This window comes from Ursus americanus, chromosome 3, assembly GCF_024610735.1.
Source record: "Ursus americanus isolate L20-20 chromosome 3, mUrsAme1.1.p, whole genome shotgun sequence".
Classification (NCBI taxonomy): Eukaryota; Metazoa; Chordata; class Mammalia; order Carnivora; family Ursidae; genus Ursus; species Ursus americanus.
In genome coordinates this window covers 78,178,211-78,190,444 of record NC_142129.1, presented here as the reverse complement: position 1 = coordinate 78,190,444, position 12,234 = coordinate 78,178,211, and the positions used below count along the sequence as shown (strand labels likewise).

Here is a 12,234-nt window from a genome sequence, read left to right as displayed (position 1 = left end):
TCTTTTTTTAAAGAGAGGGAAACAAGATCTGTAAGGATCCTTCTAGCTCTGAAAATTCTAAATCTGCAATCAATGAATTTGAACTTAAAGCAAACTGTTACCAAAAAAAAAAAAAATTTTTTTAATGCCAAGTAACTGAAGAACATGTAAATGGTGGAATGCTCGTATAAAGAAGCATTGACCAAGGGCATCTCCTGAGAACCAAAGCCAATGCCCCTATCTGCATCTTAATTTAGGGAAATATATTTGTAGCACACAGCTACAGACATCAGTCAGACAATTTGTAGGCGAAGATGAATTAAAACATTAAGTTGGGCTTTAACTCCTCAATTTCACAGATTTCATTCTTTGTTACTTCCTTCTAGTGTTAATTGAGGCCATCGTTTTGATAAGAACTTAAATAAAACTGAATGTCCCATGTGTTTGTGGTCTCCAAGAGAATTCACTGGAGGGTTGGAAGAAGACATCAGAACTTATATCTATTTCTAGCAAATGAAATAAAAAAATATTAAAGTCTGCTAATACATACTATACGGATCGACACTGGCGCTCCCCTCCCTCCGCCTTACTAACTGCTGTGAGCTGGTCTCACGTCACCTGTCACACTCCAGGTGCCACAAGGAGAAAGTGGAAACCCCTCACACTGACGGGTTAAGAGCTGTCTTCTCACTGGAAAGTCGCTTTCAATGTAGTATTCTACGCTTGGCCTGTAAATTTACCTGTTACCTTCTATGGTTTAACCCATTTCACATGAGCCAGTAATTTTAAAAGATTTCTGCAAATTAATAATGATCGAAGATGAAATTCTGGAAACGGAAGTTGCACTGAACAAAAAAGAAATGACAGAGATGATGCTTCTATTTCCAGCACTAATTCTTCTTTAGCCTTATGACAACATAAAAACTATGGTCCAGTTAGTTCAATTAGGCAAGTTAGTCAAAAAAGTTAATATTATCAAAACTATTATAAATTTGGATTTATATTTACTGCTGATAACAATGCCCCGTGTTCATGTGGCTTGTTGAGATATTTCCCATGGTAATATGAAGTCATCATTAACAAAGGTATTTAATAACTAATCATCCAGAAAAAATGCTTATGCTTTTTCTTACAGTGATTTTTAATACCATATGCCACCTAAACCAATACTTTGTAAAGTCTCACTAAACATAAAGCCTCTTTTGAGGCTTGTCAACATATTAGTTCAGGAGTACATATATAGAATTTGTAAGTAAATATTCTTATATCAGGAGGTGTATTTAGTTTTTAACTGATTTGTAGGTGCAAACCAAAAAAAGGTTGAAGATACCATCCAAAACAATCCAGTCCCCATCTTTGTTCACCCTACAAACTTTAACACAGAGTAAGTATAAAATGCCCACATAATGCCAGTGACTTTTCCAAACTTAATAAATGTTCACTGAGCTCTAAATATATGTACCATACACTACTTCTGAAAAGAAAGAACTAGGAGCACCAGGGTTGCTCAGTCAGTTAAATGTCTGACTCCTGATTTCAGCTCAGGTCACGATCTCAGGGTCATGGGATCGAGCCCCATGTTGGGCTCTGCACTGGGCATGGAGCCTGCTTAGAATTCTCTCTCTCTCCCTCTGCCCCTCCACCTGCTGGCTCTACTTCACTATGAATGAATGAATGAAATGAATGAATGAATGAAAAGAAAGAACTGGGTGTGAAATCTTTTTTTTTTTAAGATTTTATTTATTTATATGATAGACAGTGAGACAGCCAGCAAGAGAGGGAACACAAGCAGGGGGAGTGGGAGAGGAAGAAGCAGGTTCCCAGCGAGGAGCCCAATGTGGGGCTCGATCCCACGGCCCCGGGATCACGCCCTGAGCCGAAGGCAGATGCTTAACGACTGAGCCACCCAGGCACCCCTGGGTGTGAAATCTAAAAGAAAATTATATATGCCACTACTCCAAACAACTGAGAACCAATGTTCCAACTATCCTTACAAAAGGAGCATATGCCCAAGAGCACAAAGCATTAGAAAATTGTCAAAAGTGACTGAAAAAATTTGGAAAGCTTCCAAAACCAAAAGGCAGAATTCCTAGAAGAAACAGAACCTAATCTAATCTTCCTCTTTACTAGTTTCATGGGTTTTTTCCCCTATGAATCTTAACGTGGCTATATTTCACACAGTGGTCCATGCATACTTTTAAGGTATCCATGGTAAATATCACTGGGGATGGCGGATCAGATCACTGCAGATTTATGATGTGAAGTCTAACAATCTTTTCAATCATAGAGATTTTATTTTACCTACTGCAAATCACCATAAACTAACAACTGTCAATGATGAAGCCGATTGGATAAAATACAAGCCAAATAAATATGGACAGAATAACAAATAGGCGTAATAAATTAAAAATGTAAATCAAAACTCTCAAAAAATTTTAACCTTAAGTCTTGATTTCTACAAGCTGCATCTCAGGGCCCTCTCCTATCCCCCGCAGGTGCCTGGTGTATAGGCAGGGTGGCACAGCACAGTGACACACGACTCTCACTATGGATCATATCAATGGCATGGCATTCAATTCCCTGCATGATCAAGTATCATGTGTTTGACACTGGGCAAGGCTCCTGAGCTCATTAAATTGCACTTGTCTTATCTGAAAATCATTAAAATAATAGTATGTGTCAGAATGGATTAGTGTGGACTTTAAAAGGTACGTAGGATATAAAGCATTTACTGCCTAGGATCGAAAAGTATATATAATATACGTTGAGTATTGTTATAATCCAAATATGTAGCACCCAAAATATGTAAACCATTTATTTTAAACTCACGCACAAAGCAATTCCGATTAAATCAATTACTATACAGAAGCAATTAATATTCTATTTCTATGCCATCACCTACTTGAGGAATCAATGCCAATCATTAACAGAGCCTGAAAATAAAGGTTGCATATTATAAGACAGTGTTAAAAAAAAAGTTAGAAAAGAAACCTAGACTTTGACTGTTTCTTTAATAATTAGAATAGACTGCTTTGCTGTTTGATGCATACCTTACTAGCTCATTCTTGAATCACATTGATTTCTCTAAAATAAAATAAAATCATGAAAGATTGGACTTTTAAAAAGACAAATATTTAGATAGGGCATTATGTTGGAATTAATTTTAATGTAGACAAGATTCTGCTAAGAAAACAAACAGCAACATAAATATGCAAGGGAATTCAGGAGACTAGCCAAATGTCGCAGACAGGTCAAATTTTTAACACGATCAATACAATAAAATGTAGCAAATAAATCAACTCAATTTATCGACATGGGAATTCTGGGTTGAGCTCATTTCATCTGGATTTTAGTCAGAAACATAGATCTTGGAATTAGGTTAATAAGGGTTTGTAATGATCTGGTTTCTTTTTGCTTGCTCTGGGAATGAAGAAAATAGCGCAGGCTGCTGGCACAACTCAAGCCTTCTGGGGAATCTGCTTCACTAACCTTCAGGGAATTTAAGGATTTGTTGGGACAGATGTCTCTAAAAGCTAAACTAAGAACCTCAATCAATTTCAAATTTAAGGAAAACTTTAATGTGAAATTTCATTTAAAAATGTTGCATTAGTAGCATTTTCTTTTTTTTTTTTTTTGACATTTAACTTTCCTTTCAAATCTGGTTATACAAAATCTACAATGATATGAAGACAAATTGCCAGATTGCATTCCCACTTTTAAAGTGTTTTTTGAAGAGTCTACTCAGATTTTTATTTTGTTATGCACTGTCTTAAGTTTTTTACACAAATGCAAGGATTATATTCATAACGATAAAATGGAAAATAGCTCAATCTAATATCTCTTCATTATTGTTAACAAATACACAGGCTCCACTTGGGGCTAAAATCATGTCAAATATATCTTAAATTTATTACAACCATATTAATAATTATTTTTTTTAAATTTTATTCATTAACATTCCTGGATTGCCTACTACAAGACAGGAAAGTTCTACATGCTTTATATGTATCAACTAATTTTCATAGTAACTGTGTGAGGCAGGTATTACTATTACCTTTATTTTACAGACCAAGAGAGTAAACCACAGAGAGATTATATGACTGCCAATATCACCCAGCTAGAAAATGGCAGAGCTGGGATTCAAATCCAGGCAGAGGCACTCCAGAATGCAATCTCGTAACCATCACACTCTACACCCCCTCTGTACAACCGTGTGTAGAGTGATCACACATGTACACCTTGTCACTACTTAAAGGGGGAAAAAAATGTTCCACACAGAAGTATGTAGGAATGAAACATCGTATCTCTATTTTATCTTAAAATATTTAAGCTCTAAATAATAGATGAAGCAATTATAGAGATACTATACTATTCTGTCTTCTATATATTTAAGATATTTTTTTCACTGGTAAAAAGTTAAAAAAAATCTTACATGGAAAGGTACTCATTTTAATGCTATCACCTCTTTGGAAATGAAATTCAACAACTATTATTTATTCTACTTTTGTGCAGAATCAGACAGAACTTAAGTTTGATGGAGTAAATACAATAAGCCTGATATCATGTGTCATCACAGAGATTCATAATAATTTAGCTTATCAGATCTGCCCAGACTTGGAACCCAAAATCCTGATTCTTATGGCACTTACAGTCATTGAAAACAAATATTCTAACTCTGCTTATTCCCCAATGTGAATCAGTTTTGGATGTGGGGAAAACCACATTGTCTGTTTTGACATTACTCTTAGTCCTCATGACTATTTCAGGGGCCAAGAGAGGGAGGGGAAGATAAGAAAAGATAAGAAAACAGTATCTATAGTCAAGGTCAGCTTTGCCATTCCCCTCTTAACTTGTTTTCACCCAACCTTGAAACAAAACATTTTCACTTCCATCATGCTTGCCAGAGATTTCCTAGTTACTCAGCAAATAGAGCACCACTTTAAGAAGCAAACACGTCCTGGGACACCTGCGTGGCTCAGTTGGTTAAGCGTTTGCCTTCAGCTCAGGTCATGATCCCAGGGTCCTGGGATCAAGTCCCACATTGGGCTCCCTGCTCGGCACGGAGCCTAATTCTTCCTCTCCCTCTGCCTCTCTGCCCCGCTTGTGCTCGCTGTCTCTCACTGTCTCAAATAAATAAATAAATAAATAAATAAATAAATAAATAAATAAATAAATCTTTAAAAAACAGTAAACATGTCCTTACAAATGCTATGTAAGTAATATGAGGATTAAAACACATAAACACCTACCCAATTTAACAGGCATTATCTCAACCATTACTCCTAACTATTACAAATGCTAGAGAGAAACGGAAGATCCTTATCTCAGTTTGCTAAAAATTTAATAGATTATCCCTGTATACAAATACTATAGTGTAAAGTCTTATACCATAAAACCAGATAGGTCTAACTGCTTGTTTAGAACATCCAGAGGAAGGAAATACCAATTGCTACCTAGAAAAACCAAGGAAAGTTTCCAGAGAAAGTAGTACTTGATTTGGTTTTTAAAGAATACTTAGTATCTGTTTAGAAAAATTGTAGGACATGATCACGTAATTAGAGGAGAGACTATATTAACATTCGTCAGCATACTGGACACAGGAATGATTGTCTTAAGTTTCCAGTAAGGCTATGTGCCTTGCATTCTTCATGGAACTGTGGCTCACCAAATAATTTAGCCCAGTTCCGCCTGCACCTTTAAGTGTCAATTGGAAAATTTGTTTAAATAACTATAGTCGTAACTTTTTATCATATACGCAATCCAAAGGGACATTAATTTTACCCTTTATTTCATCAACTGCTTCACTAAATCAGGCTGTCACTGAGTATTTATTTTTATACCCATAAGGTGAATATAAATACCACTGATCTAAGTATAGGAGTACAGAAATTATAAAATGCCCCTGAGGAACTGTCTCGTATCACAGCCCTTGTAAAGCTTATAACCCAATAGCTTCCCACAAACTGACTAATTTCAGATGCAGCCAACTGAAAGGTTATATTCCAAAGGAATTATTGATCACCTTTGAATGCGTTTTACCTTTAAGTGAGGCCATGTGTCATCATTATAATGAACCAAATCAATAGACTACACTTGAATATATCATTCTGTATATTCAAATCTTAAGTGGTGATAGACCAGCATAATAAACACGGAAGAATAATAGGAAACTGGAGATTCCACATTTAATCTGGACTCCAACAAATAGTAAATTTTTATGGCCTTCTTTGTATGATTTAATTCTATTATGAAAGCTACTCCTTCTTCATTTCCAGCTACTTATATTCTCCACTCCCCACCGCTGCCCACATCTTCCCTTAAATGTTGGCGTGCTAAGGATTCTATCCTGTACATTTTTGTTTTATTTTTTATGTTGTGTAGCTAGGTGAAACAGGCTGAGAGTGAAACAACAGAGAGCAGGGGGACTGTGGCAAACTGGCCAATGTATCGCATCCAAAATCACTCAGACTCATTTTGATTTTAACACTGTGCCGGGACACCAACGTGTATCTGTAATCGAACCTGGCTTTGCTATACCTGGCGCTTCATACTTGCTGGGGAAATTTCCACCACCTGTTTGCAAAGTCCACTCATAAGCTAAGCATAAAAGTATTCTAGGCCAAATGCAGTTTTTAGCTGCTTACTAGAAATCTCCTCTTGGATATTCTTGAGCGAGTTTTCAGTATAAATGTTCTTGTCTTTTGAGAATCTTGGCTAAATCCTTTAAAAATCTTTGGTAAAAAAAAATTCCTATATCCAGTGTCCTAGCTAATGTGAACATATTCTCTCCTCTAATGAAAGAAACACTGTAGCCTTTCAAATCTACAATTATATACAGATTTCTTAGCACACCTGAATGCTTTCTTCCATCAAACCTTTGTTTATTACCTCTAATCCATATGCTTGGACTTGATCGTTGCAAATACATGATTTATGATTTACCTCACTGCATATTGTCCTCCTCCATATGTTATCTTTTCTCCCAAATTTTTTTTAACCTTTTTGACATTCTGGGAGTATTTTCTGTCTCTTCTGTGTATCACTGATAGATAATTTGTGCTGTCAAATTTGTTAGTTCTTCCAATGGAATTGTTATTTTAGCAGCATCGATTCTGATGGTTTTATTTCAGTCTATTTGTCACACAGATCACTGGTTCTTTCTTTGGAGATGCTAAGCATACATTTAATGTTGTTTTCTGTGAAGTACCTGAAATAATCCCTCAAAGGAGAAATGTCTTTAACCTGGGCCTTTAATACTTCAGTATTTCTACTGTACTGTTATTGATCTTTTCATGTATCCCTCCACTGACTGGTTTCTATCTGATTAGTATTAGACGAAGAAAGACATTTCTTTTCTCAGGGTTAGGAAATAGTAAAATGGTACACATCCCTTTCCAAGCATTGTTCTTGCTTCTGTCATATTTGTAACTTGAAGGCTAAAGAATGATATAGAATGTACAGTATGGTTTCTGGTCAACAGTAGGCACTGGCAAAGGACAGTGTTTTCTTCAGGGTCTTTGACTCCAATCCTTCAGATTATGGAAACTCACGCAAGTCTGGGCTGAAATTGGTGGTGAAAGGGTATCCTTAAAAACGAGACCAAGTGTGGAGCACAGAGATGAGAGACAGATAATTATGACTCTGGTATTCTCCAGCCAATTCATATTTGTGTCAAGCTAAGCTTCTGTTGGAACTTTGATTCACTGACTTATTGGGGAAAAAAACAAACAAAAAACACCTCACCGAGTGATTACAATGTGCTGGTTACTGTAAGAACTAAGTCACCTGCTGTGAGTACCCAAAAGCTGCCCTCCAGGAAGTTCTACTCTAGGAAAGGACCCCAAGAGAATACTTCACAAAAGACTGGTCATGCCTCCAAGAAGGAACTGCCATTTCTTTACAAAATTCACGATGGCTTAGAAAAGACCTAGTAAACTTCCATCAGTGTCTTAAATATCAAATAAAGGCAATAATAACTGATATGAAGATCTTGGCAATGGAAAAAGAATTAGGGATATAGTACTTTAGAAATATTTACATAACAATAATGTATAATATTATTAAAAGTATATGAATAATTTAGAAGCATAAAATAAAATGAGACCATTTCAATAGCCCTTAAATAAATATTTGAGAATAATGTCTAAAATCATACAATCGTCATGGACATGGAAATGAAATGATTGATGTATAGAAAATGGAGAAAATGACCATTATCCCACCAGGCATGACGATGGAAAAATGAATCCTCTCCTGCCAATGCAGAAATGGGAAAAAAGTTAAAAATCATAACCACAGGTTCTGGATTGACAATCTTTTAGTCTCCTTCAGGAGGCATAACATTTAAAACAGATACTTTAGCTCTCAAACATTTATATTACCATTCAAACAATGAGGACAAGTTTATTAATTGAAAATGTTGCCTCAATATTTACTATTCCAATTAGTTCCTTTGTTCATTAGATATTAGCGCTGATGTGTGAGATAAAAGTCCCATTCCATAATTTTCAATCACCATTTTTTAATAACAGATGTGACTTTATGGGTTTGAGCAATAAAAATAGTGTACACAATTAAATCAGTATATAAAAAATCCAGGACAAAGAACAGTGACAGCAAGCCAATCTGAATCAAAACAATGAGAGGCATTATGATTTGTGAACATTTGCTATGTAAAATATCGAACACTACATGTGTAAGTTGTAAGTATAGGAGCCAGTTAAATCCACCTCTGTTGCAAAACTACGGTCAGGTTTATAAATTTCACCATCCATGGAAGTCCAACTTCATCAGATAAGCAACAAACTCAAAAAAAAAAAAAAAAAAAAAAAGGTGACTACTGAAAACCCTAAGGTAGACTATCAATGAAGTGCAACATTTACTTACATTTCTTAAATTTCATTGTAAGCTAATAAATACTTCCATTGCAGAAAATAACTTTATTGTAGTGATCAAAACACATGCATTATGGGAGACTGAAAAATACTCAATACAGCATATGGTTTTATATACATTTTACTATAAAAAAGGATTTTTTCCTCAATTCCAAGTTGAAGGATTTGACCATATTTAAATGACAGAGTCCACTCAGATAAGTGAGTAGAATTCCAGAATTAACTTCAGTATGTCAAGAAGAGCAATTGGACGATGTGTTCATAAGCTGCTAATTATTTTGCAATTAGTATGCTCTCTGTTCTCTCTTTAGTAATAGAACCCTCTATTTTGTTTGGGCGCATGCCTATGTTGGGGGGAGGATCATATTCCACTTCCTGATGCAAATCGGCAAGGCTGGGCACTAAGCTGTGGACAATGGAGGCAGATGAAAGTGATGTGTACGATTTCCAAACACACCCTTAAAGGCAAAGGGCATATCCTCTACTGCCACTCGCCTCCTTCCTGTTCTCTAGAATGCAAAAATCACTGTGGATGTTGGAGCACCAATCTTGGATCACGACATGAAAAAGCTATACTGAGGAGGGGAGAAAACTTGAGAGAAGGACCCCAGGGGCTAGAAGATCGAGACTCGCCACATTAGGCTTTATATCCAGACTGTTTACGTGAGACAGGAAGAAACTATTTTCTTCTTGTAGCCACTTTCACTTTAGGTCTCTCTTTTAGAGCCAAACCAATACACCAACCATTAAACGTGGTTCAATTTTATTCAACGTCTAAGGGTTTACAAGAGCAACAGTATTATATCTAAAGCACTTTAATCTTCCCAATAAGAAGTTTGAGTGAAATATAAATTACCTTCTAGTTCTTAATTAGTTCTCAAAAATTTACATGAAATAGTACAATTTTGCAGCAAATTTGACCGTGCTACCAGTATCCCAAGAATATTCTGAACTGCAATGAAATGTGTGGGTCACCTCATCACCTGTAGCACGTCTTATGTGAGAGGCAAACAGCTACAATTTTAATAAGCTCTAATGCCCTATGAGTGAGTACCATTTTAAGGGTGGAATGGAACGTGAACCAAAGTCTCTTGATTCCTACCCTAGCCCTCTTCCTACTATACAATATTCTTCCAAGTTATTCCGGCACTGTTATTATTTATATGTAAAGAAGTGAAAATAGTTTCTCCAAATCCTGAGCATCATTTTATTTTCTGGGCATCATTTTTAAGTTTTAAATTTTAAAGTTGATATTTTGCTTTTTATAGAGTCTTTTTAACTTGCTGAAGCTCATCTCTTGTCCTAAGACAATGAATCTCTTTTATAGGCATATTTATAACCTATGGTAATAATATAAACTTTTGGGGATCAGAGAAGGCAAAGTTCACTAGGTTCACTCGTATTAATCCTTTTCTCTTCTATACAGAGTTTTATATGAATATACGAATAAACATCTGTGCAGGCAAATTATGAACCTAAGTACACCCCATGCATATTTCTCCATTTATAACGGACATTTTGCTAACTTTGCAGCATAGTGATTGAATACTATGAATTTTATTGTTGTACTAATCAATTATACCCCTGAATACTAACTGGGGTGAAACTCAACTAAAAAGTTATGTCTACATCTGTGCCTGTGATTATTATCGTGAACAAAGAAAACTTGCAATTTCTATGCAAAATAAAAGAACTTTCTAATTAAGAAACAAACTTAAGTAAATAAAACTTTTATGTGACATCAAAAATAGGGCTTCTTTAATTAGTTTAGAGGAAAGAAAAACATATTTGCAGTATTGGTATCATCTTTAGGCAACATTCAATTGGCAGATTGGATTAAGCATGTCGATCCATCCACTTTATTTATTATGAAATCTTCGTCATAGTTTTAAAAACTGTTTTTAAAAAGCTGTAACTGGTGTACCACCAGGAAGGATGATAAAGTTTTGGCATATATATTTTAAATGATCACATAACTTTTAAATATCAAATACTAATCCTAACAGTGAAACAAAATGTCTGTCCAAAAATAATGTTCATTCCAATACCAATCAATAAACAATTTTTTAAGATTTATTTATTTATTTTGAGAGACAGAGAAAGCCAGTGTGAGCAGGGAGGGAAGGGCAAAGGGAGAAGGAGAGGAGAATCTCAAGTAGAATCCCCAGTGAGCACAGAGCCCAATGCTGGGTTTCATCATCTCAAGACGTGAGCCATCAAGATCATGACCTGAGCTAAAATCAAGGGTCAGACACTTAACCAACTGAGCCGCTCAGGCACCCCACCAATCAATAAACTACTAAAACATTTTGTGTTAGCTGTCAGTTTGTCCTTAATAAACTTCTTACCTGATTAAAATGACATACATAATTATCATAAACGGATAATTATTATTATAAAAGCACTAGCACAACACCTATGGCTAGTAAAAAAGAACATGCTTTTAAAAACAATCTTAGTATTTCATTTATTTAATGGAGAAAACATAATCTCCTTGCTTCATAGTGTCATTGTAGGAATTAAGTAAAAGAGTTTGTGTAGCGTGCTTAGCCGTGCGCAGGCAAAACTGGAGCTCAATAAACTACGACATTCAGCAGTAGTGATGGTGCAGTTTGGAAAGATGGGGCATTTCAAGTAGCTGGGAAGTACGTGGAAGAAAGTAGTATATAGGTATATTTTGATTCAGATAAAAAAGTGTGAATAACTTTTTTATAAATATCAATAATATAGAAAATAATATATATGTAAATAAAACAGAAATAATACGAAATAATATTAAAAATTAAATAATTTTTTTATATTTGTTCAACTTATTCACTGATCTACCATCCCAAGCTCTTGGAAGAACACTGAAAACACAAGAAGCCCTCAACAAACACTTCTGGATAAATAAATGTGTAAATAAATATTTTTTCCTGATTAAAAAAAGTCACAGATAAGAGAATTTAAATGCACTTAAGTGTAAAATTTTGTTTTATAATTTTGCAAATGCTTCCACCATTACTAAGTAATTAAAATGTCTTCCCAACGCTGTCCAGAGGTAGCAACATTAGAAGTAACTTATTGGTGCTAAAATAATCCATGTTTGAAAATCATCTGAATATGTACATTACAGCCATTTGTTTAAAAAGGCATACTGAGCACTCACTATACTTCAAAGATTGACTGGACAAGGCCAGCTGTTGCACAGTTTCCAGGGTGTCGTTCACACTGTAGGGGAAATAAGTGGTTCCCCCTGGTGTGTCCAGTTCTGGCCAGAGGAGAACTGGCCTAATAACCCATGTGACAAGAGTCAGGTGACGGAGATGGATGGGTCTCCCACATGGCTAATGGTGTGCAAGATATGCGAGTCAGTGCAGTG

The 12,234-nt window shown here is 35.5% G+C and overlaps 1 protein-coding gene across 8 annotated transcripts in view; it reads right to left on the bottom strand.

Moving 5' to 3' along the window:
• The window catches only part of CACNA2D1 (calcium voltage-gated channel auxiliary subunit alpha2delta 1), a 485,973-nt gene that overhangs the window by 179,862 nt on the left and 293,877 nt on the right, over positions 1-12,234 (bottom strand). The gene's annotated exons all lie outside the window — the stretch shown is intronic.